This window comes from Eschscholzia californica, unplaced genomic scaffold, assembly GCF_041429995.1.
Source record: "Eschscholzia californica isolate CP2 unplaced genomic scaffold, dmEscCali1.0.p SCAF_6, whole genome shotgun sequence".
Taxonomy (NCBI): domain Eukaryota; kingdom Viridiplantae; phylum Streptophyta; class Magnoliopsida; order Ranunculales; family Papaveraceae; genus Eschscholzia; species Eschscholzia californica.
The window spans coordinates 3,195,228-3,219,155 of NW_028238483.1; the positions used below are offsets into that span (position 1 = coordinate 3,195,228).

Consider the following 23,928-nt stretch of genomic DNA (forward strand, 5'->3'; position numbering starts at 1 on the left):
AATAAATGTTTCCATTACTAACAAATGCAGGGATAAAAAAGAAATCCAACGATGGAGACCTCCTTCGATGCCATTCCTTAAACTAAATTTTGACGCATCATTCACCCAACTTACCGAGCCTGCAGGAGTCAGATGTATTATTCATGACAACGAAGCAAATTTCATCATAGCAGCAGCAGATTCAGTTCGATGCCAAAACGCGGAAGAATGTGAGAGTATGGCGATTCACCTTGGAATATTATGGGCCATTCAACTGCAGATAAATCACTTACATGTAGAAAGTGATAACGCGACGCTAATACAATACATCACAAGCACTAACGATACGATATGCTGGCAATCCAAAAAGATTCTCAATCACTCAATGACCCTGACAAAACACTTCTCTCAAATACTCTTCCCTAATGTCACGGAAGAATATAATGTTAAAGCGGATGCACTAGCTAAATGGGGAAGACATAATGGTCAGAGACATATTTGGAATGTAGCTCCATCTTTTACTCTTGCGTTACATTAGAGACTTTGGTTTGTATGTTTTGTTGGCTTTAATACGATCTTTTTCTCATCAACAAAAAAAACTATTTTGTTTCAACTACAAGGAAAAGCTTGATTTTAGTGGGGAACTCAAAGAGAGTCAAAAGTTGAATCCTTTGGGTTAGGGCACATTTTTCAAGGTAGTTAATAAAAAAATTAAGCAAAATTAATTTAGTCATTACGAAATCTCAATAAACATACATTTATAATTGTCCTCCACGAGTTTCATTGTTTGACTAATGTTTAATTAGCTACGAGTTTAATTAATTTTCATCTTTTGACTAGCTATTTTCAGTGATTATAACATCTCAAATAAATACCACAATCATTTATTTTGTTGTTATTGAGTTAAATTAACTATAACAGTGTCTTTCAACTCGATGGAAAAGCTAAAACACAATGAAGTAAGAACAAATGCTCTTAATATTAACTAATGCTTTGCATAACTAAAATACTTTAAATCTGAACGTGTAAAAAAAACTAAACTACTGCCATTCAAATTTAAAGAGATTGAGGGATAACAAAAGAAAAAATGGTACCTCAATTTAAGTTAAAAACAGTTCAGGACTATCAAGTGGATTGGAATTCAAAAAAAAAACTCCAAAATTTAACGTTAATGAGTTGTCGCAGCCAAAGAGAGAAAAAAAAGTATAAACATGCCGACAAACATAAAATAAAAAACCCTAATACTTAACAAATGAGTTAAACACGGTGAATAGAGTGTTGGAGTTTGAACGAATGTGGGTTTAGAATATTAAAATTAAGGGTTTTCTAACTTTACCCCCTCAATACTGATTGGTAATTGAGTTTACTCCCTTTAATAATTGGTAATTAACTTCCCCCCCTTTAATTTACTAATTTTGTTAAGAACACTAAGACGATGTTTGAGGCGTATAAATTGAATATGATTACCAAGAATAATGATCGGATAATATAATTTTAATAACTATAATGTTTTACTTGAGTGTTGGGTTTAGTAAAAAATATGACTTATTTTGTTCGTAGATTATTTAATTTGTGCTTCTAGTTTCTTTATGACGAAAATTATTTTAGTATTTTGTCAAAAATAGTAAGTTTAAAAACTCAATTATTAATTATTGAAGTGAGGAAGGGCTATATAACGGGGAGGAAGGGCTATATGTAACCCTTACCTCAATTCCAAAAACCAAGCGTTGAAGGTAAAAGTATAAGACAAAACATTTTTAATTAAAAATTAAAAATTAAAAATTAAAGGCTTAAAAAGTGATGACTTCAGCAAAAGTCCTTTAAATAAGAACACACCATTTTCAACTATCACGAAACGGGCACAAGCGTGTCGTTTTAGTGTCTTTATATAGGAGCTCAAGCATAACATAGAGGCATCTCACACTTGGGCACGTGCCACCACGACCCCCTATATGGGCTCGCTTATAGTGGAGAAGAAGGGTTATATAATCCTTACCTCAATTTCAAAAATCAAGCGATGAAGGCAAAAGTTTAAGACAACACATTTTTTAGCTAAAAATTCAAAGCTTAAAAAGTGGTGCCTTTAGCAAAAGTCATTTGCATAAGCCAACACACCGTTTTCAACTACCACGAAACGGGCACAAGCGTGTCGTTCTAGTGTCCTTATATAGGAGCTTAAGCATAACATAGAGCTAACACACCTCAGTATTATGTCTTTCATGGTTGTAGCATGTTTCCCAGTAGATGCTTCTAAATGTGTTATGTTGCCACGATAAGACATGTTTGCTACTATAATTAGTACATATTAAATCTAAAACTTGTGCGATGGATCGGAATGAAAAGGCCCAATAGCTAGGATTTATTATTTGCCTTAGCCTTCAGAGTTCATATAAAATAACCAAGATATACTTATACAAATGTTTTTTACTATTTACTTTTATCATAATATATCAAATATATCTATCGCTATATATATAGAATATATATCATGGTTGTCATGCGAGATACGAAATATTATACGCAAAACAACCAATGGTACTGTGTTGCTTTACCTCTTTAATTTCTTTGACCATTATATGATTGAGCTTTTAAAACATTGAATTACTCATTTATACTAGTTTTATATTACATTTGACCCTTTCAGTAATATATTTGACCATTTAAAAAGGATTTTGACAATATTTGATGTAGCATAAGGATAAGTCATGTAGTGTGTGAGTGTGTAGTGTGTGTGTGTGTCTAACAGTTAGTTATGTTAGTTGTGGTATTTAGAATGGTTAGGAATTATTTTTGTTTAACTTGGGACAACAGCTAGAATTCTCTAGAACTTGGACAACAAGAGGCTACTTGGACAGCAAGGAAGAAGCTTCTAGAGACTTGGCAGCAAGCTGCCTCTTTCTAGAGACTTGGGCAACAAGTTTTCTACTCTATAAATACCACCTCAACCTTCACAAAAGGGGTGATCACAACTAAGAGTATTCAGCCATAGCTGCCTCCTAAATCCTACTTCTCAAGTCTTCTTCTTCATCTCCTTCATCATCTTCTTCTTCCCAGGTTCGTTCCTGTCCTTTCTAACCTTCTTTTCTCTCTTTTCTATCTATCTCTCTCTCATCTGATTTCTTTCTCTCCTCTAGTTCTATTTTCTTCTTCTCTCTACTTTCTCTCTGAGCACCTTTCTTTTTTCTCAATTTCTCTTTCTATTCTCTGACTTTCACACCCTTCAACCTTGTTGTTTCCACATCTTAGTACCTGTTGCTTACCCAAGTATTGTTGTCTAGTGCTTGTCCTAAGTTGGTTATGTTTAGGAGTCGTTGTTTGGTAATGAGGTTGTGAGGGCTAAGACTTATTGGTTGTTACCTGAACTTAACTTTACTACTTTTGTTTGCTTATTTACTTCGGGATTAATATAGTTTGTTAGTTGTTGAAGTTCTGGTTTACTCCCATTGTTATCTTTATATTTCTAAACCCTAGGATTGCATCAAGTGGTATCAGAGCATGGTTTAGTTTAGTTTTAGTTACCAGAAATCATCATATTGCATTGCACATCAAGTGTTACATAAAACTCCAACAAACTTTGCATAGTTAGCTGTCTTAGGTTTAGATAAGGCCCTTCTCATAACATTTCAAGTCTTCTAAAGTGTCACAATTTAGTTTAGGCATTCTGCATCAAATGGCCAACCAAAACCAGAATCCTCAAGGAGAGGCTTGGTATGAAGCCTTCCAACGCCAACAAGAGGCAATCACACAAATACAAAACCAACTAGCCCAACTAACCAACCTGGTTCGTGGCCTTAATGTTAATACACCACCTCCTAATCGTCACCATCATAGGATACCCCGAGAGGTCACTCTAGAAAGTGACGATGAAGATGATTCTGAACCAGTCATTCCAAATTGGGGTCGTAGAGTAAATATAATAGTCAATAGACCTGTTATGACCACTGATAGGAATTGGGATCAGGGAATAAAAAGTTGAGGTAAGCGACTTTGAGGGGCGTTTACAACCGGAAGAGTTCCTTGATTGGGTTGACAGGGTCGACCAATTCTTTGAGTGGAAAGACATGCCAGAAGAGAGAAAGGTTAAATTTGTGAGCTTAAAACTCAAAGGACATGCCCTCGTTTGGTGGAAGAAAGTGCAAGAAATGAGAATACGAAAAGGAAAGGAAAAGATCAGATCATGGGATCGCATGAAAGCTAAACTTCGAGAGAAGTTCCTTCCGTCTGACTATCGCCAGACACTTTTCAGAAAGTTCCACAACCTGCGGCAAAACAACCGATCGGTCGATGACTATACTCAGGAGTTCTATTTGCTCCAAGTACGCAATGATTTGAACGAGGATGAGGATCAAAGTGTCGCTCGTTATGTTGCTGGATTGCGGCTCCTTATTCAAGATCAAGTTGAGCTTCATGACATAACACGAGTAGATGAGGCGTACCGTTATGCTGTAAAAGTCGAGAGACAACTCAAGCGATCATCCTTTCGTAATACTGTGTCAGGTTCACTAGGAAGATCTCAAATCATAGGCCGAGGAACACATGAAGCCACAATGTCAAATCCTCCGAAGAATTCAAGGACTAATCAGGGAGCAGATGACAGGAACAACGGTATTCTTGGCTCAAAACCATTCAGCTGCTATAAATGTGGTGACCCAGGACATCGATCCTCAGATTGTCCTAAGAGGAAGTTTGTTCCACAATCAAATTTGATCGATCAAGAGGTGAATGACCCTTCCGACAAGGATGGTTTGGACCAAGAAGGATCGAATGATGACGAAGATGCCATGGGACAGATAAACTCAGACACCGATGGACAATTCCTAGTCATTCACCAAGTCATGCTTACTCCTAAGATCCAAAAGAGTGATAGATGGTTGAGGCGTAGTCTCTTTCGCACTACTTGCACTGCAGGAGGCAAATTATGTTCAATAATCGTTGATGGTGAGAGCACGGAGAATTTTGTCTCCCAAGAAATGGTCGACGAGTTGAAGTTGAAGATAGAACCTTTGACTAAACCTTATAGTGTAGGATGGTAAAATTCTCTATAGGGAAGAGTTATAAGGATGAGGTTTGGTGTGACGTAGTCCCCTTAGAGGTATGCCATATTTTATTAGGTCGCCCTTGGCAATATGATAGAAAGCCGCACCACGACGGAGAGAGAAACACTTACACCTTTAAGAAAGATGGTGTCGAACTCACTTTGTGCCCTCAAAAGGATGCCCGAATACCAAGGAGGAATGCTCCTCCTCCCAATGGTCAACCAAATAAACTCATGATTCTTAACTCCACCCAATTTCAGACCGAGATGAAGGAGACTAATGTTGCTTGCGTTTTGGTAAGTAAAGAAGTCAAAGAAGCATCAGTTGTGCCGAAAGAAGTTCAATTGTTACTCAAGGAATTTCAAGACCTTATACAGGAAGAACTACCAGATGTACTTCCACCTACGCGAGATATCCAACACTGCATAGATTTCGTTCCAGGTGCGAGCTTACCACACTTGCCACATTATCGTATGAGTCCCTTTGAGCATGAAGAATTGCATACACAGGTAACAGAGTTACTTAAGAAAGGACTCACTAGGGAGAGCATGAGCCCGTGTGCCGTTCCAGCCCTTCTCACCCCAAAGAAGGACGGAACTTGGAGAATGTGCATTGATAGTCGTGCCATCAACAAGATCACCATTAAGTATAGATTCCCTATCCCTAGACTTAACGACATGCTTGATATGTTGAGTGGTGCGAAAGTGTTCTCCAAGATAGATTTAAGGAGTGGATACCATCAAATTAGGGTACGCCCAGGAGATGAGTGGAAGACAGCGTTTAAAACTAGAGAAGGACTTCATGAATGGCTCGTAATGCCTTTTGGGTTGTCTAATGCGCCTAGCACATTTATGCGCGTAATGAACCAGGCCCTTAGGCCACTAATTGGGAAATTTGTTGTTATATACTTCGATGACATCCTCATCTATAGCACCAACCCTAATGATCATTTGGCACATTTAAGGCAGGTGTTAGAGGCTCTTAGAGATAGTAAGCTTTACGTCAACCTAAAGAAATGCACATTTCACACCGATAGTTTGATATTCCTTGGATATATTGTATCTTCAGATGGCATTAAGGTTGACCCTGTAAAAGTTGAGGCCATTAAGACTTGGCCTAGCCCTAAGACATTCAGCGAGGTGCGTAGTTTTCATGGGTTAGCTTCTTTTTATAGGCGTTTCATCTGCAACTTTAGCACCTTGATAGCTCCCATAACTAATTGTCTGAAAAAGGGTACATTTACGTGGACCTCGGAAGCAGAGAAAAGTTTTGAACTTGTTAAGGATAAGATAACCAGTGCCCCAGTTTTAGCACTCCCGGATTTTGAAAAGATCTTTGAGATTGACTGTGATGCATCCCATATAGGGGTTGGAGCTGTTCATAGCCAAGAAGGTCGTCTAGTCGCGTTTTTCAGCGAGAAATTGAACGAGGCAAGATCTAGGTACTCCACATACGACCTAGAATTTTATGCCATTGTTCAAGCTTTGAAGCACTGGAGACATTACCTCATCCATAGGAAGTTTGTTTTCCACTCTGACCACGAGGCGTTGAAGTATTTGAATTCCCAAAGGAATCTAAACAAAAGGCATGCTAAGTGGTTTTCCTTCCTCCAGGAGTACACGTTCCATTTACGACATAAGGCTGGAGTAGTCAATAGAGTAGCCGATGCTTTAAGTAGATGTTCGACCATCCTCGTGACTTTTAAACCAACAATTGTCTCCTTTGACACTCTGAAGGAACAATATGCGAGTGACCCATATTTGGGGCCAATTTGGGATATGTGATCTCAGTCCAGTACCGATCCATCTGCATCATACACCGTTCAGGAAGGTTATCTTTTCTATGGTACATGCCTTTGTATTCCTGATGTGTCCCTTCGAGAAAAACTTATTCACGAGTTGCATAGTGGTGGGTTAGGTGGTCATTTCGGGCAGACAAAGACCATGTTGCTTGTAGAGCAGAGGTACTATTGGCCTAGGTTAAGACGGGATGTGGTTCGCTATGTGAGTCGGTGCCAAACATGTCAGTCATTCAAAGGGCAGTCACAGAACACTGGTCTTTATACACCCTTGCCAATACCTAATAAAGCTTGGGATGATGTTAGTATGGACTTCGTTCTAGGTTTACCAAAGACTCTTAGAAAGATGGAATCTGTTTTTGTGGTGGTCGATAGATTTTCTAAGATGGCTCATTTCATTGCATGTCATAAAATATCAGATGCATCTCATATAGATCAATTTTTCTTTAGGGAAATAGTTAGGTTGCATGGCATTCCCAGAACATTCACGTCAGATAGAGACACCAAATTCATGAGTCATTTTTGGAGATCTTTGGGGAGTAAACTTGGGACAAATCTTCAATTTAGCAGTGCTTATAATCCCCAAACAGATGAACAAACGGAAGTAGTTAATCGCAACCTTGGCAATCTGCTAAGATGCTTGGCTGGTGAAAGGCCACATCAATGGGACTTAGCTCTACCGCAAGCTGAATTTGCCTATAACAACTCTCCTAATCGAACAACTGGCAAGACTCCTTTTGAAATTGTTTATGGTTTTCCCATTCCACATATTCTTGATCGTTCTCCAGTTCCATATCAGGGTCAAGATAGTGCTGAAGCAGACGATATTATTGACCATATGAGGAGTGTGCAAGAAGAAGTGCTTGAGAAACTGCGAGTTTCCAATTCAAAATACTAGGAGGCAGCCGATAAAAATCGCAGGGAATCTTCTTTTTCAGTTAGAGATTTGGTTATGGTTTATTTTAACCGGGAAAGATTTCCTGTGGGGTCATATAACAAGCTGAGTAAGAAAAAGTTCGGGCCATATCGTATTCTCAAAAGGTTAGGTGACAATGCATATCTTTTGGACTTGCCAGAGGATGTACAAACGTCCCCAATTTTTAATATTTCAAATATATCAATGTTTAATGGGGATCCACCAGAGGCAACACGTGTACCTGGAGTTTCTTCTGTCAATGCTACTAAGAGTAAAGATCTTATTAAAGATGTTGTGGACGTGAAGACTACCAAGACTCGAGGAAGAATACTACGAAGGTATCTTGTTCGATGGAAAGATAGGCCAATAACTGAGTGCTCGTGGATTGATGAGAAGAAGTTACAGCGACATCGTGAAGATTTGTTTCAGAGACTATCAGAAGCATTCTCGACGGAGTCGAGTTCTTCCCACATGGGGGGAACTGATGTAGCCTAAGGATAAGTCATGTAGTGTGTGAGTGTGTAGTGTGTGTGTGTGTGTCTAACAGTTAGTTATGTTAGTTGTGGTATTTAGAATGGTTAGGAATTATTTTTGTTTAACGTGGGACAACAGCTAGAATCTCTAGAACTGGACAGCAAGAGGCTACTTGGACAGCAAGGAAGAAGCTTCTAGAGACTTGGGCAGCAAGTTTTCTACTCTATAAATACCACCTCAACCTTCACAAAAGGGGAGATCACAACTAAGAGTATTCAGCTATAGCTGCCTCCTAAATCCTACTTCCCAAGTCTTCTTCTTTCTCTCCTTCATCATCTTCTTCTTCCCAGGTTCGTTCCTATCCTTTCTAACCTTCTTTTCTCTCTTTTCTATCTCTCTCTCTCATCTGATTTCTTTCTCTCCTCTAGTTCTATTTTCTTCTTCTCTCTACTTTCTCTCTGAGCACCTTTCTTTTCTCTCAATTTCTCTTTCTATTCTCTGACTTTCATACCCTTCAACCTTGCTGTTTCCACATCTTAGTACCTGTTGCTTACCCAAGTATTGTTGTCTCGTGCTTGTCTTAAGTTGGTTATATTTAGGAGTCGTTGTTTGGTAATGAGGTTGTGAGGGCTAAGACTTATTGGTTGTTACCTGAACTTAACTTTACTACTTTTGTTTGCTTATTTACTTTGGGATTAATATAGTTTGCTAGTTGTTGAAGTTCTGGTTTACTCCCATTGTTATCTTTATATTTCTAAACCCTAGGATTGCATTAATATTTGACCATTTAAAACACTATGTTAACCATAGTAGACTATAATCCTTAAATTATTTTGAGACATGTCAAAGAATCACGAGTCTTTGAACATGTCTTATTTAAACAGTTTGTATGACACCACTACTAATAATAGTTAAGGTTGTATATGTGTAAAGTTCGGCGGCGAACCATATATATCTATAGGGCAAACTTATATTAAACATTTAAATCATATTACGTACTTAACTTAATAAATATCAACTCATAAGTGGATGTATATCCAGAGGAAATCATGAACTTTCATTCCTAGCCTCTATAAATCTTGTGTTTAGTAAACTCTTTTAAAGGGTGATAATCTTGTTTATTACTAACTAAATTATTAACTCATAACAGTTCACGATCGTGCAATAGAAGCTCTATAAATAAATGTTAATGGAACTGTCAAATTTTATTAATTAAAATAGTTATTAATTAATCGATAAATTAATAACTATTAATCTATAATGAAATACTCAATAGACAAAAAATTTCGAAACTTCCACTTAATTATTCACATATATATCAAATGGAGAGCCCAATTTGAAAGAACTCTTCAACCTCTTACCATATTTTGCTTCTTGTGTTTAATATATAACTTTATAAACATTAAGAAAATAATTCCTATATAAATATTAGAACAAAATATGTTAAAACAAACAAATCATTCACAATACATGACTTCCCATCTTAAAGGTGTGAAAAAAAAAGTAAAAACAATGACCCACGAGATTCAAAAAACATTATGCGAGCACAAAAAGGATAATTTATATTTTAATATGTAGCGTATATTAAATTATTAATTTATATTTTATATGGGGTCCACATAAATTATAATAAATTGTATTATCTTTCAATTTCAACTAATTATTAATTTAGCATCTTATCCACGAGTCGAGGCCGTCTAAAATTATTATCTTAAAAAGTTTATTAAATAACCGATTATCAATTTATAGAGGTTCTACTGTACATCGACTTGTGGAGCAACCCAAATTGAAACATAAATAGAGACATATTTAAAAGCTAACCTTTCGCCTGACTAGTTGTAAGATGGAACAAAAATAATCAGACATTACCTGTACATAATGACATAATTGATATTTAAAAATAAAGACATTTGATAGTATTGTTTAATATACCTTCGTCTTTAAACTACGCTATGGAAATAGTCAGAGAATGTTATGTTTACCTAAAAATAGAACAAATCATATATAAGTATTACTAAACAAAGTTTGTAATAGGTAAAAATTTAATATTTATCTTTAAAGAATAATATTATACTAATAATAAAGAGAATTGATCTTATTCAAGTTTGCTTATAAGATATATTTAATATAACCTCGTACTTCTCCCGTAATTTATATTAAACATTTGCAACAACTACTTAATTAAACATTCTTTTTATATCAAAATTTATATTGAAATTTTTCAACAAAACATTTTTTATATAATCTAAAACCAAGCAACACATATTTAAACTTATTTTAGACTATTTAAAATGTAAAATTTGACAAATCTTTATATTTATAAATTTTCTTTTATATATGTAGTTATATTTATAAAAAAATGTTTATTAATTGTTAGACTATAAGAAAGGTAAATAAAGAAACTTAAGAGAATTAACATTTAGTAATATATAGTTATATTTAACCATTTCCTACTGAAATAATACCTATATTTATATAGTATCAATAAATGTATTATATTTATATATATTTATACAATATATATTGTTATACTTTTATATACAACTATATTTATAATATCAAATTTATCCCTCCACCGTCCCTCCCCAACCCTCCGCCGACGTGGCAACCACTTTAGGAAGGCAATCTCGTATTCCCGAGCAAATGGAGAGAGAAAATCTCTCAAATTCCCTCCTCATCACAGATAGGCCCTTGTACTCTTACACAAATATTTTATTGGCCCTGACAACATCTTGGCCGTCAAAATAATGAACGCCTAGATCAGATTTAAATGGGAAGCGAACTTCTTCTTTCCAACCCAGTTGCATCTACTGTTGTCGAAATTCCCTACAAATCCCTGACGGGTCTTGAAAGGTTACCCTAAAAGGTCTATACCCGTAAGCATATGTGCGTCAAGTAGTAAACCCGGTAAGACCGGGGTCGATCCGCAGGGACTAGTCAAACCTATTCTAACACTAAGACTTAGTACGGTTTTCAAATGGAAAATGGTTTTGGTGATGGAGCAATAAAGTACTAAAACAAATAAAATAAAAGAATCAATGGGGAGAAGGCCTAGGGTTTTGAAATCCACCGTATAACTCACTTTCAAACACACGAAATTAACTGACTAACTCTCTCGTTTTATAACTCAGAATTTCAGATAATGAACTATCTTAATTCCGATAGATGTTTTCGTTTAAAACCAATAACCAATACAAATGTAAATGTTTTATTTCGAAAATATAAATCTCTAAACTACTATCTATAAATTAATAAGTATGCACCGTCAAATAATTTAACCTAAGCACGATGCATCAAATATAAAAGCATAGATAGTGAAAAGAAGATCGATTTAACAAACTAAAACAAATTAAGCTTTAAAGTATAATCAAATAAATCAATTAAAAATATGTTTCTAAAAGATCGAAAATGGTTTCATCCTAAAACCCTAGTCAGAGAGTTTTAGCTAATCATGATCAAGACTAAAACTATCAAGTCTGAAGAATAAGATAGGGAAATGGGAAAATACTTAATTTTTCTCCCTGAAAATTATTTTCTCTGCGGCAGCCAAACACACCCCTGAAGAAGAACAATTTTCCAACAACAGTAGAAAATTATTTTCCAGTAAAAGTCTCAATCCAAACAAAGTCTTCTTCTACAACACAATTTCTCTCTACTGTGTTGTGAACTTCTTCTAATCCCTTTCTCACTAAAACTATTAGAAAAAGAAAAAACACAGAAAGAAAATGAAGAAGTAACCAATATGAATTAATTTTCTGCCTCTCTCTATCTCTCTACAACTTCTGATCTCTCTCTCACTACATTCAGTAGACAAAACATGAATGTTTTCTTGAATTGTTTAGCGTGTGCCTCGAACCCTTGACCTCTAGGTGGAAGATTATACCTCTTACCACTCCAACCAAGGGTTGTTGGCAACAAAATAGGAATGTTTCCCTCTTCTCAACTCTCTGTCTCTCTCACAAAGAAGAAACTTGAAGAATTAAAATGCATACACTAATCAAAGACCAAATCTCTGTTTCTTACTCTCTCTCTATAGAATTAACAAATACAAGTGAAGATGAATAAGAAGATCTCACTGTTCCTACTGCTGCCCTTCTTCTTCTCTTTCTCTCTCTAGATTTTGGATGAAGCTCAGAGAAAAAGAAGAACCTAACCAATTGTAATCCAGTCGAGTTCTCCCCCAAAGATCTCTCCCATGTTCTGTTTCTGTCATCCATATATAGAGAAGAAGAAAATAGTGACAAACCATTCTCCCTCTAAATCTTCTCTTCCAGCCAAGGGATTCAGTATTTGGATTTCTTTCTAACTCTTATTCCAGCCAAGAAGGTAAGACAATATCCTTGAGAATAACCTCATCTCTCAATCTACATCATATCCTCTCCATCAATATCTCTTTCTCCATTTTCTCCTTCCCTGTTTTTTAGAAAGAAAAAGATGTCAATACCCTTACCATAATTGATGATGCATAAAATGTCCAGACGTTGACTAACGTCTGAAGAGTCAAGATCAGACCTGAAGTCTACTGCGTCAACCCGACTCAAGGTAGTAGGACAGTTGAGCCCCTGATGGTCCACCAAATATTCCCCTAACTAGGAGGTCGGCCAGAAGAAACCAGCCCTGCAAAACGCCCTTGGCACGGACAGATCAGCCGTGGGGTCTTCAGAGGAGTAAGGGGATCCAAACAGATATGGCCAGTGTCTTACGTTCAGAACTGGGGAGGCAGCAGCGCTAAGCAATCTACCGACTTACTCCCGAATCTTCCAGAAAGATCTCAGTCGGCTACACATCTCGAAGTGTTTAAGCCAGTTTGAACTCCACGTAACTAAAGGAGGAAACTTCTCTTCTAGAATCTATCACATCGGCAAGATATCTACGAAGGATCCTTAAACTTAGGAACTTCCACTTAAATTCGACTAATTGGGTAGTCAACTACAGGAATTTTTCTAATTAGCTTGTTTGATTGCAAGTTTTATGAAAAAATAATGTCTAAGAATAGGTGTATCTATTATATATGCATCATAAATAGTATATATTGTCTAGGAAAATAGTCCAAAACGAACTGAAATTGAAAATAACGCACCGAAGAAGTATACCCTTAGCATACCCAATTCTCTAATGGTAGCGAACCGCGTACAGGTACCTGTACCACGTACCGGAGCGATCCGCATACCTGGTAACTTTGGTCAATCCTACACTCTTTTCGCACCAAGAATAGTTCAATACTTTCAGTGAGATCAAACTCAAGAACCCATTGTTCTATCTTCTGTATCAGTCGTGACTCCGTCGCTGAATCAGTAATTTTTCAGATCCAAAGGGAAAAAAGACATTGAGAAGAAATTAAGCAATTGTTTTCAAGAAGTTACGTATGTATAGAGAAGCTTGGGAGGAGAATGGAAGAGAATTTGACTCCTGAGTTGAAGGCGATTAGAAGGATATGGTGCTGATCTGCTTATCCTATGTTGTTTATGTTACTTGTTTGTGCTTACAGGTGCTGCAATAAATTCTAACGAGGGCGAGGGATGACAATTTACTTCTATTATAGTATTTGCTTTCGAAATATGTTGTTGTTTATTTTATTTAGTATAGACCAGGGTTCTAGGATATTGTTGATAACTGTGAAGGATATTACTTTAATTATAAAATGACTCGTAGAAATCTTAGAATAATTGTCAATTAGGTGAAGGATTTTGGATGAAAGAAGGAATCCCATGATTTTTGGTCCCCTGTTTTTGCTTTTTTGGTTGAATCTCATATAGGCAATATCTTGTTTACATGGACAATGAGAAGATTTAACATATAGGTTTAAGTTATTTGATTAATTGAGTAGCATTTTCCCAGAGGAACCTGCGGGTCTCCTGTAGAGGTGGCAATGAACTAATAAACATTGCTGCAAACCGCTCTTTGTCTTTCTAGTTCTCTCCCTCTCTTTGATATCCTATAGATTCTTACCTTTCTTCACTCTGATGAAATTTTCGTGTATAAAATGTATTGAGAGTTCTACTATAAGTTTTAGCCGTTAAGAGGGCCTGTATGGTTTGTTATCATGGCCTTTGTGGTTCTTTTCATGGACTTTAGCATATGAAATAATAAACATTGCTGCAAACCATTTTTCAATGGAGCAGAGTTTGACGGAGATGTCTCTCTTAGTTTTTATATTTCTCTATTATCAAGGCGACGTGCGGACGTTATATTCAATACACTTTATTTGGGTAGTTCTAAACACCACAAGCCTGCAGACACAGACCCTTTGTACGTCTATTATTTTTGGCAATTAATTCAAATCTTTCAAGAAAGAACTTTAGGTCGTATATAATGTTAATGTCATTAAGCTTATTTTATCCCCTTGGTGTATCCAAACCATATGGCATGATGTTGTACATATCATGTGAATCTAATGCAATGATCCTTACGGAAAAAAGTGGTTAAGTTATTTCTCGTCTTCTTTGATAATGTTTGATCGGATGGCGGATTACTTTCTTCATTCCTTTCTCGATAATGCTTAAATGGCTAATTCGGTCTTCATTCCTTTTGTCTTCATGAACTTTTTTTTTCTCTCTCTCTCTCATCCTTTTGTGCTTTTGATTTAACAGATAAGCTATGGAACAAGATTACTCGAACACAAGAAATATCGGGCTATGCCCTAGATCTGCTTGCTCAGAAGAAGCATGCTGTAATGCTCAAACGTCTTTCAAATCTCCATCAATCTCGTGTCCAACAAGCTATCTCACGAAAGTCTAACTCGAAAGCTTCTCCTTCTTTTGAGTCCACTCAGTCTTTTCTAGATAGATTTTCTGAATCCAGAAGATTAATTGAATTGGAGATTGAACGTTGCCGACATGTTCTAATCCTGAATTGGAATCTAGTTTGAAATCCGATCTTGACAAAGTGCCGATTTCCATTTCAGCTCTTGAAAAACTTGTCGCTGAGAATTCCTACTTCTTGCCACCTTATGAGGTACGGTCATCTCTTCAAACTGCAGCTGATCTGAAAGAAACCTTAGAAAGTCTTAATTATGAGTTATTGCCGAAAAAGAAATTTTCGTTCAAGAATAAGCCTACCAAGAAAGATCCAACTAGTGTGGTTAAAGAAGCTGAAACTCGGGATTCAAATGTAGTACCATTTGAAAAATGTAGTATCCAAGTTCGGGATTCTCCTGGTTTTCGAAATAAGGAAGGGATTGTTTTAGTCAAGCATTTTAGTTCATCAAAAGAGGGAGATTTCACTCTTTCTGATCTCAATTCATGTGAGATACGGCTAACGGGCACACTTAGAGCTATTTTCATCCATAGACTACAAAACTGTCGTATTTATGCAGGACCTGTCTTGGGTTCAATACTAATCGAAGAAGTTGATGGTTGTCTATTTATGATGGCTTCTCATCAGATAAGAATTCATCATGCTAAGAAAACAGATTTCTATCTCCGGGTTCGAAGTAGGCCAATAATTGAAGATTGCAATAATGTGAGATTTGCTCCATATCTTTTGTCTTATGAAGGAATTGACAAAGAGCTTAAAGATTGCAGTCTTGCTGAAGAGAATGGAAATTGGGCAAACGTCGATGATTTTCGATGGTTACGAGCTGTGCAGTCTCCTAATTGGTGTGCTTTACCCGAGAAAGAACATGTTAGTCCCGTAAAAATTTCAACTCTGGATATCCCTAAGTGAAGATTGTTAAGATGATTGTGTGTTAGTCTTTCTAATTATGTAGCTAGTTGCAAAAATGGATTCATGAAACTAACTGACCTGAAAAATCAGGAACTGATCCTATCCTTTTCCATAGTAGAACATTAGTTTGATGGGTGATGTGATCTATGGAAGTATGATGCAATTTATCATGACTTTTGTATGTGGGTGAGCTCTTTGTGTTATTGTTATTTACTTTATTCAAAGATAAAATCCCGCTTTAAACTATCCTGCTTTAAACTTTCAGTTCAATGATATGGAGCATGTATCAATGCCTTTGTAATGACCATTGTAGTCAATATTCATTTTTTTTGAGAAATCGACTACCATCTATGTTAGTTGTTACAAGGCATTGATACATCATAAAGATGTGATAAGCACGATAACCACCTAAATTAAATCAATAATGAGAGAGGCCTAAAGCTCGGAAAGAAAGAACCTAAAGCCCGACAACATTTACTCTTATTTAGTGTCTAAATTACATGGAATAAATAGTCGTGATAAACTGCTTCCACCAAGACTCGATTTCACGACCTTATGGACTTAAGAGAGATGTCCTAAATGATGTGGTGCATGTAAAATAATCGGTTGTTTACTTTTGTGGGTATCCAATAAAAAAATAAATTGTCAACACTTGGTAGTCCGAGTGGTTAAAGTGTTGACATATACTCCAAAGGTCCCTGGATGTCCCGGGTTCAATCCCCAGAAAAGTTGGAATTTCTGGATTATTGAACTTGGGGTTACGAGGGCATAAATAATGTAGATGGGCTTTAGGCCATAGTTAGTTGGGCTTTAGGCCATAGTTAGTTGGGCTTTAGGCCATAGTTTAGATGGACTTTAGGCCAGTTCTTGTTTGATTTGGCAACTACCGTGTTTATCACATCCTTGATGTATTAACGCCTTGTAATGACTATCGTACATCGAAGTCAAATTTCCTAAAAAAAAAAAACCAAATAAATTGACAGCGAAATTATGCGCTTTAAAAACCCAAAATTTGGGGTATAATTTTACTCATCTTGTGAAAGTATAATTTTACACCTGAAATCAGCGTGAAAAATATTTTTGAAAATTTATTGAACAAAACTTAGTTTGCTCCCAACAATTTTGTAAATTTCTGAACAAGTTCGTTTTGTTCAAAAATTATTTCGCAAAAATGTTTCGCATTTTGTCTTTTGCATTTGTCAAACACATACTGACACTAACATTTCGGCTAAAGCATTTTCGATTTGTCTTGTAAAGAAAAAAATGGTTTCCGCATTTTTTGTATTACTTTTAACAGAAACATTAGTGCATTTTTTATTTGTCTTTTGCAAAAATTAAAATGTTATTAATATTAATATTATTATTATTATTATTATTATTATTATTATTATTATTATTATTATTATTATTATTATTATTATTATTATCCTTTATAATTAACAAACCCATTAACGAACAAATAATATTTTGGCTAATGCATTGTATATGTTGTGAACATTTTATAGCAAGTTACTTACAAAAAAAACATTTTATAACAAACAAGGGGTGGAGCCAGGATTTCAAAAAGATTTCAACTTGGCCAAGGCTAAGCTTTAACTTAAAGGCAGCCAAAATGTTTAAATAAAAAACACTATAGGTAGGTTTATACCTAGTATACATGTAAAAGTGTTACTTAAATGTAATTTCTACGGACAATAATACATTTTTAACGACGCATCTCACATTTATGTAAATTTTCTCATGGGAATCCCCGCCCTTGCCATGGTCCAGGCCATGGGAGTTTCTTGGGCTTGAGTCATTGCAAGGCCAAGTGCCCTTCTTACCCAATACTTCACCAGGCCTCGAGTTCTCGGTCGTATGGCTCGAGACATGCACTATTTGTCCTTCTAGTCAAATTTACAGACTAAATCTATTGCTCTTAGTATGTAACCCATTATAGCATTCAGTCACCGTTAGTTGCAAATCAACCAATTGAACGACATTTCGTAGTTGATTTATAATTGACAAACCCATTAATATTATTATTATTATTATTATCCTTTATAATTGACAAACCCATTAACGAATAAATAATATTTTGGCTAATGCATTGTATATGTTGTCAACATTTTATAGCAAGTTACTTACAAAAAAAACATTTTATAACAAGCAAGGGGTGGAGCCAGGATTTCAAAAAGATTTCAACTTGGCCAAGGCTAAGCTTTAACTTAAAGGTAGCCAAAATGTTTAAATAAAAAACATTATAGGTAGGTTTATACCTAGTATACATATAAAAGTGTTACTTAAATGTAATTTCTACGGACAATAATACATTTTTAACGACGCATCTCACATTTATGTAAATTTTCTCATGGGAATCCCCGACCTTGCCATGGTCCAGGCCATGGGAGTTTCTTGGGCTTGAGTCATTGCAAGGCCAAGTGCCCTTCTTACCCAATACTTCACCAGGCCTCGAGTTCTCGGTCGTATGGCTCGAGACATGCACTATTTGCCCTTCTAGTCAAATTTACAGACTAAATCTATTGCTCTTATTATGTAACCCATTATAGCATTCAGTCACCGTTAGTTGCAAATCAACCAATTGAACGACATTTCGTAGTTGATTTCCAGCTAAACATGATGTGACACGAAAATGTCACATTTAAGGAGCCTAACATAGACTAATTAGTCATTTTCGAGTGTTATCAATAACATTTTATGTGTTTTTCTTGTTTAGGTACCATATTTGGAGCTAAACATGGAATTCGGAATAAAGGGGGCGAATTATCACTATCATTTCATGTGCCCAAAATGAGAGAAAAAGACTTCAAGCAAATCATATGAGAAGAGGAGTCAAAGACGAGCCCAACGGTGAAAACGGAAGTCAATTCCGAGTTCGGACGGGGAAGTTGTGAAAGAAAGAAGTCGAGGTTCGGTCTTAAAACAAGGATTCTATGAAGGCACCCTCCTTTGGTTATAATTCTAGAAGGCACCCTCTTGATTTCCAAGTGAAGTCTAAAACCCAAGCCCAAAGTAGATGAAGAAAGAAGAGATTTTGGAGGCACCCAATGGACTCAAGTTTGAGTCAAAGTCAAGGTTGACTAAGTCTAGGGTTTGAGTCAAATACACTATTCATCTTCTTCATCATTCATCATTAAAAAAAACACACAACTTGGGAGAGAAAGAGGCAAGAGGCTAGGGTTTGGTGTTCTTCAAGTGCAAGAGTTTGGTTAAAGAGAGCAAGAGAGAAGAAGAGGGAGCCGGCCAAGCTTGGCCGGCCATCACCTAGGCCGGCCTAAGCTTGGCCGGAACAAGAGTAGCACGGGAGCTGCTACACGGGAGCTGCTACACGGGACAGAGCTGCTGCTCGGGAAGCTTCCCGAGCTCGGGAGGAAGCTTCCAGCAGCAGCAGCACGCGCGGACAGCAAGGAAGCAGCTGCAAATCGCGATGCTCGGGCTGCAACTCGGACTTTACTCACGGACGCGGCTGCAGCTCGGACAAGCTCGGAACAGCAGCTACCGGCTCGGGTATAGCACGGGACGGCCTAGGGACAGTAGCTATTGGCCCGGATCTAAGTGTGTTGGCCGGATTTCATGGTTTTTGGCCGAATTTCATGTCTTTCTTTGGCCGGATTTTCATGGTGTTCCGGCAACTTTCTTGGCCGGAAACCTTGGGGCTTTTACTCCCCATGTCCTTGGCTAACTTCCCATGTGATTTGATTTGATTTTGGGTAAGAAATCTGTAGAGAGAGAAAGCTTGATGAAGCTTTAATGGAGTTTGTGTTCTAAATGGAGAAGATGATGGTGGGTGCTATGGGGAATCTGATTTTTACTCGGGGACACCCAAAGTTCACTATTAAAGGGAAATCCAGAAAATTGCTACGGGGAGATCGACTACACTTAGAGACTCATTTTTCTCGACGAACCTAGCCTCGAGCCACATCGAAAAAGGGGGATTTCTCATCATCTTCTTTTCATTTATTACTTATTCACCATGTTAGCTAAATCAAGTGTGTCGATTATATGAGATGAAATGTGATGAATTTGTGATTATGTTTGATATGATTTGATGTTTTGATTATGAATTGATGTTCATTTGATTCGATTATCGTTTTGATCGTATTTCATGTGTCTTGTCAAGCACTTCGCATAGTTAGGCGACTAGACGACATTTTCGACGACTCGGGATTAACCGATTTAGGACGTTTGTTTGACTAAGTATGACCTTCGGATATACGTAGTCCTTATAGACACCACCTTAGGAGTCGAACATCGATTGTATTTGACACATTAAATCGGACAATACATAGTTGTAGATTATCATTATAGATTCCCGGACTTCGATACATGAACTCTCGTATTCGGATACTCTTGAAGCATGATTTGAATGTGATGATTGACTTATTATTTGTTTACATGTGAGTTTAATTGTCTTCGTCTAGTTTTATAAACTAGAAGCCTTGATCGTAATCGTCTATTGACACGAACTTTGATAATGCGTACTTAGTTTGATAATCGATGCTTAGTGACGTTTGATCGATTATACTTAGTTTGACGTATTATGCTTATTAGTGTTATACTTGTTCATTCTCAATTCATTAGATGGTGTGTGTAAGTTTGATAGTCGATGCTTAGTGACGTTTGATCGGTTATGTTTAGTTAGACACATGATGCTTAGGATTGTCAATGTGGGTGAAGTTAATTACACTTTCATGTGAATAGATACATAGTATTTGTCACTGTCGATCTTGTGGATCGAAGTAACCGTCTCAATTAACTTTTACCCGAATCAACTCTTACCGTCTCCCGACTCTTGTTCCTCCGAACTCTTCTCTCGAATCTCTCTCGCCCGTTTACTTTTATCGTTTAATTAGTTTATTTCTTCTCTTATTACTTATTCAATCTAAAACCCCCATTTATCTTTGTTTCCTTTCCTTTTTAGTTTAAGTTAGCTTTTAATATCTAGACCGAGGGATAAGACCCTTCGATATCCAAATTGCCTTCCTATCCTTGGATCGATCCCGGCTTTGCCGGATTACTACTTGATACCTCCGCTTGGGTGTGTAACCTTTTCGGGTGCATCAAAACACTATCACCGATGTGATTCCCTCCTTATTTCTCTTTAAACTCGACTGATCTATATTCTTTTCGTCTTCATCTTTACTAACTTGTCATCTTTTGAAATCGATCTGCAAATGGAGTTTGCATTCCAGGAAACCAAGGTTCGATCATCTACAAACTGAGTTTGTATTATACAAATGGAAGTAGTAAGATCTGCAAATGGAGTTTGCATTCAGCAAACCAAATTTGTATTTTTTATATTTTTTTGAGAAACCGGCTACGATCTACGTTAGTCATTACAAGGCATTGATACATCATGAAGATGTGATAAGCACGATAACCGCCTAAGTTAAACCAATAATGAAAGAGACCTAAAATCCAACAATATGAAAAAAGGCTTAAAGCCCGAAAAATTTATTACATTATTTATACCTTTTAATAATCCATATCCAAGAACCATGGATTCCACCTCCTCTGAGAATCGAACCTGGGACCTCCAGGATTTTGGAGTTTATGTCAACACCATCAACCATTTGGGCAACAAAGTGTTGACAAACCAAATTTGTATAGTGCAAACAGAATTTGCAAGATCTACAACCGAGTTTGCAGTGTGCATCCTGAGTTTAAATTGTGCAAAAAGTTTGCATTATGGAAACCTAGTTTACAAGCTCATCAAGTCACGTTTGCATTTTGCCAATCGAGTTCGGAAGATCTGCAAATTGAGTTGGTTAGATTTGCAAATCTAGTTTGGAAAAAACAAAGAAAAAAACGTCGTTTTTTTTTAATTTGAATAAAAAGTGAATGTGGATCCGGTTAGAAAGATAATGTAAAATCATGTCCAAAGGTATAATTTATATCGAAATCTGACATTTAATGGAAATATTATTAGTGTGTTTGGATGACGGAATCATGAATCCGTGGATTCAAGAGTCCCTCGGATTCATGATTCTACAGATTCATGAATCTAAGTAATATTTTTTGATTTGTTTGACAATTAATAAGAATCCTATGATTTATCATTATGTGAGTGTTTTTAAGCGCTTCTTTGAAAAAAATATTGAAGAAACCTTGTTCTCGAAACTCGTTTTTTCAAATATCGTTTCATTTGAGAACTCTCCGTTTTCTTCATAAATTTTTTTTTCGAGAACCATTTTTTCCATTTCTTTTCGCAAACAAATTTTTCTTCAAAAATAGTTTTTCCCGAAAAAATATTTTTTTTATTCGAAAATAATTTTTTTTGAAAATATTTTTTTTCATAACCGAGATTTCATGAAACCTTTTTTTTCAGGAAAATCCATTTTTTTCGAAAATCGTCTTCCTAGGAAAAAAAACACAATTCTAGAAAAATTGTCTTCATGAAGCAAAAAAATTTGCAGGAAATTTCAGTTATCAAAAAACAGTTTTCGAGAAAGAAAAAAGGTTTTTCGATGAAAAACGAGTTTGGAGGAAAAATCTGTTATCGAGAAAAAAAACGGATTTCGGGGAAAAAACATTTTTGGGGAAAAAAAAATCGATTTTTTGCAGGAAAAAATTATTTCTGGGAAAAAACGATTTTTGAAAAAAAAATTAAAATAATTATTTTGTAGATGGAAATATTCTTTTTTTTACTTTAAGTTTGAAATATACGTTTATTAATCTAAAATCCTAAGGGTAGGGTGGGATTTTGATCCAATAAAATTTTTGAAATTAAGATTCAAGAGTCAAAAGATTCTTGGTAGCAAAATAGATCAAGGATTTTTGATTCCGACTGAATCTCACTTTTAATAGGAATCTTGCAACCAAACACACCATATGTATTTAAAATTTAAAGAAAAAAAATTAAAAAATTAGTTACACACATTTCACTCTTTATAAATATTTTTGATCTAAAAAATAATTTTGACATATTTATTATTATTATTATTATTATTATTATTATTATTATTTTATTTTTATGTATTTTTAAATATTATTTTTAAATATGTATTTTTATTTTTATGTATGTTTAAATATTATTTTGATTCAAATAGTTATAAAAAATGGGAGATGCTAGAGTGCCCAAATTTTTGGGCATTTTAATGCCCAGCTGATGTGGAATCACTAAAAGACAAGGTTTTTTCAAAGTTTGACTACGGTGGGGACCGCTTTTGTTTCTAAATGAGGAAATATGTCACCCTCTAAGTACCAATTTCTAAGTCAATCTATCATTTCCCATAAAAAATAAATGACAAAGAAGCTTTAGCCTGAAGTTGGATACAAACACTATGATATGCTTCAAGTTCACGTAAGTTACTTTGCCATTTGGGTTATTCCCCTAATGGCCCCTTACTTTACGAAAAATACCCATATGGCCCCCTTCCGTTATAACACCGTCACTCTCTCTCCTCCATCATGTTTTCTCTCTCTGCAAAGTCACGCCACATCATCTGTTACGCCACCTCATCATCTTCTCCGGCATGGGTCGCCGGCCGGTAAAATTTCCGGCCGGCGTCCATCAAATTTTTTTCTCTCTCTCTAAAAAATTTTTTTCTTTTATTCTCTCCTCTCTCTAAACTCCACCCCTTCGCCGGAGTTCGATCTGTTCAAGAACAGACGGATCTGTTCTTGAACAGACTCGAACTCCGGCGAAGGGTTTCCCTTTGCCGGAGTTTAGAGAGAGAGAGGTGAGAATTAAAAAAAAAAAAAAATTTTTTAGAGAGAGAAAAAAAAATTTGAAGGTCGCCGGCCGGAAATTTGGCCGGCCCGCGACCCATGTCGGAGAAGATGATGAGGTGGCATAAAAGATGATGTGGCGTGACTTGGCAGAGAGAGAAAACATGATGGAGGAGAGAGAGTGACGGTGTTATAACGAAAGGGGACCATATGGGTATTTTTCGTAAAATAGGGGGCTAGGCGGGAAGCTGGTCACAAAGTTGGGGGCTATTAGGGAAATAACCCTTGCCATTTTAAGGGTGAGATGTGAATGAGGAGCATAATCCAAGACCCGAATCTATCTACTCGACAATGGACTGCTAAAACCCTAAATTAATGAATGAGATAAA

At 36.2% G+C, this 23,928-nt stretch overlaps 1 pseudogene; it reads left to right on the forward strand.

Moving 5' to 3' along the window:
* The first annotated feature begins 7,765 nt into the window (after positions 1-7,765).
* Positions 7,766-15,868, forward strand: LOC147530839 (tubulin-folding cofactor C pseudogene; annotated as a pseudogene).
* The last annotated feature ends 8,060 nt before the right edge of the window (positions 15,869-23,928 follow it).